Raw genomic sequence first — 6,090 nt, forward strand, 5'->3', positions numbered from 1 at the left:
TGGTAAAGGCTTGGCTTGTCCCACATCAGCACCACCCAGCTCCTGTGACTTATTTTCACATAGCAGTGACACACATTTTGAGATACCCGACTATTATCAGGGTTGCCACATGGAAGTGGGATGAAAGTTATTCCGTAGGTGAAGCCAAGTTGAAGGCGGGATAAGGAAGTCTACAAATGCCTGAATAAAAGAAAAACAGATATTTATTTTGGGGGAACACTCCCACAATAAAGGTAAATAGCCGCTGCTGGCATGATTCCATCCTTCGTGTCTGTTCTGAGGAACAGTAGGCAGTTTCCTCCGTCCGATATCTTGCACACCCAAGTGTGTGTTTCCACCTCATGGAAGACTCGATGGACATGGACATGAGCCCTCTTAGGCCACAGAACTTACCTTTTCAGTTGTGAACTAAAAGCTGACAAAGATTATCACTTTAAGGTGGGTAATGATGAGAATGAACACCAGTTGTCACTAAGAACGGTTAGTGTAGGGGCAGGGGCAAAAGATGAATTACACATTGTAGAGGCAGAAGCAATGAACTATGAAGGCAGTCCAATTAAAGTAACACTGGCAACTTTGAAAATGTCCGTACAACCAACAGTTTCCCTTGGTGGCTTTGAAATTACCCCACCTGTGGTCTTACGGTTGAGGTGTGGTTCAGGGCCTGTGCACATTAGTGGACAGCACCTAGTAGCTGTAGAGGAAGATGCAGAGTCAGAAGATGAAGATGGGAGGATGTAAAACTCTTAAGTATACCTGGCAAGCGATTTGCTCCTGGAGGTGGTAGCAAAGTTCCACAGAAAAAGTAAAAATCAATGAAGATGAGGAGGATGATGATGAAGATGATGAAGATTGTTACGATAAATCTTTTCGCCAAAAGCTGCCTGAGTCCCACCGCCACCTGTGAGCTTTACACCAGCAGCCCACCCGAGTTAGGCCCAAATGAATACACAGAAACTTGTATTAGGTACAATGCTGCTTGGCCAATGACTAGGATTCTTCTCATCTGTTAGCTCAGTCTTAACTATCATATAAGACTTATCTTATCAGACGGCTTATTGGCGTCCCTCCTTGCCGCTGGAGCAGGAGCGGAGGGGAAAAGAGGGGCCCTTCCTGTTTCTCCTTCGCTTAAATATGAGTCTCCTTGCTATGTCACTTCCTGCCTGGATCATCTCTTCTCTACTACAGAAGATGATGATGATGATTGATGATGATGATGATGATGATGATTAAGAAACTAAAGAAAAAGTTCCAGTGAAGAAATCTGTATGAGATAACCCAGCCAAAAATGCACAAAAATCAAACCAAAATGGAAAAGACTTAAAACCATCAACACCAAGATCAAAAGGTCAAGAGTCCTTCAAAAAACAGAAAAAAAAAAAACTCCTAAAACCCCCAAAGGACCTAGTTCTGTAGAAGACATTAAGGCAAAAATGCAAGCAAGTATAGAAAAAGCGCATTGAACAGTCCTGAGCACTACTGGTAAATTAAGCCCAAAGATGGGGAAAGAGGAAAAGGAGAAACAAATAAAGCCCATACTGAGTACCATCAACAATCCAGACTGAAGTCTTGTAGTTTAATCTCTATCCCCTTTCCTGATTGGCCATCCATTTCCCCCCCTTGCACGTTGGAAGCAATCTTTTGTTTTCCTAAAGCATTTTTCTTTCACTCTTGTGATGCAGAGAACTTTACTGCTTTCTACACTTGTGCATATGCCTCATCTCTGACCATGTTTTAATATCTTTGTATCTTTAGCTGCTCAATAAATTTTTGAATGAACCAAAAAAAAAAAAAAGGTAAATAGCCACCGAGGTCTTCTGCCTGTGGAGGCACTGGATGCTGTGAATGCAGGATGCTCAGACCACCACCCAAGAAAGGGAGCGCCCAAGGCCCCTCCTCTTCCTTATAAGGGATCATGTCCACACACTGAAGCCACACCTCAAGGCTAATACCTCACATCTTTTGGTGGAACATGCCACTACACAGAGTCACTTAATTTTTTCCTTCCTTCCTTCCTTCCTTCCTTCCTTCCTTCCTTCCTTCCTTCCTTCCTTTCTCTTAAGTGCTGGTAAATAGTGGGGGAAAGAGAAGTATTCCTTCCTTTATTTGCTGATTATGGGATCATTTTATCATGGGACTTGCTATCTGCATATGTTAGTTCTTTTTAATCATCATTTCATATTGAATGAGTTGAAACTTTGATCTGGTTAGGTTTCTTCTCAGTGGGAACTGCAGTGGGAATTCACCTTTCTTTACCTTATTTATGCCTTAGAGAAATACCTTCAGCAAAGTGGAACCAAAGAGATCCCCAGCTCTCCCTGGAGGAGGAACATTTTTCTTTGGATTAGGGTTTCTTGATATCGGCCTGTTGGCCTTTCGTACCATATAATTCCTCATTAAGAGAGCTATCCTGGTCACTGGAGAATGGTCACCAGTAGCCCTGGTCTATACCCAGAAGAGGCAGTGCTATTGCTGTCTTCTGTAGTTGTGTCAATCAAGAATATCTGTAGGTGATGGGTCCCCAGACAAACCTGATCACTTCTGTTGAGAGCCACTGTTCCCCATTGTTTGAATCTTGAAGGAAATGACTGTGCACGACCAATTACTTAATATTTATATGATAGTGAAGAAGCTTGAGGTAGTTCATCCCATTGGACCTACAGTCAGGAAGCAGAAAAAGGTGAATGCTGGTACTCAAGTAGCCTCATTTTATGCTGTCTGTGATCTCAGCCCATTGACTCTTTATTGTCTGTGATTTCTGCCCACATTTAAGATGGGTATTCCCTGCTCAGTTAGCCTGGTTTAGGTAATCCTCATAGACATGCCCAGAGACTCATTTCTTTGGAATTCTAGAACTGTCAAGTTGATGCTCAAAATTAAGCATCACATATAGTTTCTAACACTGTATTGGAATCACCTATAAATATTGAGCTAATCAATTTATGTTTGTAAAGGGATTTGAGATCCCAAACTGAAAACAGAAGACATCAAATATTGTGACAACAATTTGTGACATGTTATTTAATGTTCTGATATGGCTAAGGTTATATAATTTACTATTAGCAGGTGTAGGAGAGCTCATTGCATGCCAAAATGGAAGTATATAGTAGATAAAAGTAATGTATATATTGCCCATATTTTAACAGGAAGCCATCTACTCTCATTTATTGCCTGTGTTATATGAGGGTGAATTATGAGATCTCACAGAAAAGTCATATCTCTTTTTATGAACTCATAATTCAGAAATAGTGGTTGGATGAATCTGGAGAATCTTTTCCCTCTTAAAAAAATAAAAGGCAGCATAGGACTCAGGGAAGCTTGGGAATTTGAATGCTCGGGATGATTTCTCTGCTAATGGGAGTACTAAAGTCAATAATCAGAAAGTACATCCAAAGAAGAGACGGCTATTGTCCTTTATTGTTGTGGTCTAGTGTTATAAGCTAAAGTGACATGACTATTCTGAGGTGTCATGCAAATCGATCAGAAGGTTACTTTTATTTTTAGTGGAAGAACCATTCATTTCCTCATTTTATAGTTTGAAAAAGGTGACCTAGAAGGGTATTATTTACCAGGCAGAAACTGCTTCAGTTCTAATTGTTAAAAATGTATGCTACAATTTACTATTTACCATGCAAGTCAAGTGACATAGAGCTTGGCACCTGGTGATTATGCTGCCAAAGTGTCAGACATTTTGCCTGGAAAATTTCATTGGCCCTAGTGTTAGTCTTGGAAGACAGTAGCATTGCCAGCATTTGAGAGATGCAGAATGGAAGTAGAAGGTTAAACACATCATTGATGGCTCAAGACACAAACCCATGTCCTTCTAATTCTAAAATCATGGTCCATCAGTACTGGTGTTGTTCAATACAGTAGTTACTAGTGACATGTTATTAGTGAACAAGTAAGATGAGGCCAGTCAGAACTATATTATATATACTTGATTTTGAAGACAGTATGCTAAATGGTGTAAAATACCTAAGATTTTTAATATATTGAAACTGAAAAATAAAATGTGCATTATTAAAATCAATTTCATCTATACTGTGGCTACCGGGAATATTAATTTGTGCTGTGTTTCTGTAAGGTACTGATGCTATATTGTCTAGCTAGACCTAGACTGACGCTCCATACTTTCTGCCATAATTCTCTCAGGGAGCAAGCCCTTGCAAGCTCTGCTCACCTGATTTAAAGTGCCACTAGAAGCTAAAGAAGAAACATGATGATAGACATTTCCAAGAATTCCCTTGTAGCCACAGATGAATGCAGCTTTAAAAAACTCAGAAGACAGATTTAAAAGATGGCAACCCACAGGAACAAGGAAGAGCTCCATCATTTCTCCTTCCCTCTGCCCATCCCTTGCTTTGGTCCTTGCTTCATCAACAGATGCCAGGAACACTTAGAATAATCTAATACTGAGCCTACCCATTATTACAGAATACACTCCCCAATAGATTTGATCTGTTTTTAAGATTGCATTAAGTATGTGACATGGTTTCAATGGCTTACATAGTGCAGCATTCCCCCTTATACAGCTTTGGAAGCTTGAAATTTGAGATCAAATTTCATCTCTCTTCTTGCTTATAGATGACTATCTTCTCTCAGTGCCACCATCTTGTTTCCCCCCTGTGCACACCTGTGTCCATGTAACTTCCTTCTCTGGGGAAACTAGTCATACTGGACTAAGACCCACTCATGTGCCCTTGCTATAACTTGATTATCTTCACTAAAGCCTCATTTACAAAAACAAAACCAAAAAAAAAAAAAAACAAAAAAACCATTTGCACTTTGATGTCCTTAGGTCAGGACTTGAGCACATGAACTTTGTGGGGATACAGTGAAGCCCATACTATGAAATAAATGCTATGGCCAAATGGTAAATGGAGCATCTAATTCCTCATGGGTTGCATGGTAAGGGTGTCCAGGGAAGCTTACACACTTGAGGTGGGCCTACTGATTTCTGGAAGATTAATTCCTTTTTTACTTCAATCTAGTGAGCTGAATTTGCTCTCTGAATAAGAAGAACTTGATGAAGCTATTGATGGATGCTAGGATTGAATTGTCCCCCTTCATATATTGAAATCTTAATCTTCAGAATGAGCATATGAAGAACTGGAGCTTTTAGGAAAGTAGTTAAAGTTGAATGACATCAACAGGGCAGAACCCGGATCTGATAGGATTGTGATGCTGTTCTTCTGAGAGCACGAGATCCCAGAGACTGTTCTCTGCATGTAGAGAAGAGGCCATGTGTACACATGACAAGAAAGTGACTGTCCACAGATAGGGAGAGAGGCCCTTAGAAAATGAATGTACCAGCATCACAATCTTGAACTCCTTGAGTCCAGAACTGTGAGGAAACACATTCCTGTTGTTAAGCTGATCACTGTATATATTGCTTGGAAGCCCAGGCTGATAGAATCAAGAGTCCCCATCAATCTTAAAGATGATCAGTGCTCTTTGATGACTTAGCAGAATTGGCCAATGTGAGTTGCTGAAGAATCCACGGTGGTTCTAGCAAGGACAGCTAATTACTCGCTAAAATGGAACCACTGTCCCATTAACTAGGTTTCACCCACGTATTTTTGATGGTTATCTGGTTTGAGCTAGGTTGTGATTAAACTTGGAAGTCCTCAGGGCCTACTAGCCTTTGAGGAATTAATCTGTGTGTGAATATAAGGAAGGGGACTGGGTGTCCAAGTGTGGTCACCCATGAACCCTCTTGGACCGATTTGAACACCTCAGCAAAGTGTAAATATTTCCATGAGGCTGTAAGATGTGAACTCATTGGTGAATGTTCAATGTTTCAGATACCAGAACAAGGCCAGGAGATGTAACAACTGGAGGGAAAATCTGATTGTATATCTCTGTGCTTGACTAGGCAGTGGGTTGATTCTTCTAGACTGAGTTAAGCCCATTTGATTCATTGGAAGATATTTCCAGGTTGTGGTGAAGTCTCAAGGGAAAGGCAAGTGTTGAAATACTTAATTGGGGGAAAGAAGTGCTGACTGCCATTTTTTTCTTGAGTTGGTGGAAGTGATTCTTTGAGTTACAGAGTGGGAGGATTTGATTAATGGTTAGGAGGAAGACTTGTAG

The 6,090-nt window shown here is 40.5% G+C and overlaps 1 pseudogene; it reads left to right on the forward strand.

Moving 5' to 3' along the window:
- Positions 1 to 341: 341 nt before the first annotated feature.
- LOC100773044 lies at positions 342 to 1,590 on the forward strand (annotated as a pseudogene).
- The last annotated feature ends 4,500 nt before the right edge of the window (positions 1,591 to 6,090 follow it).

This window comes from Cricetulus griseus, chromosome 2 (assembly GCF_003668045.3).
Source record: "Cricetulus griseus strain 17A/GY chromosome 2, alternate assembly CriGri-PICRH-1.0, whole genome shotgun sequence".
NCBI classification, from domain to species: domain Eukaryota; kingdom Metazoa; phylum Chordata; class Mammalia; order Rodentia; family Cricetidae; genus Cricetulus; species Cricetulus griseus.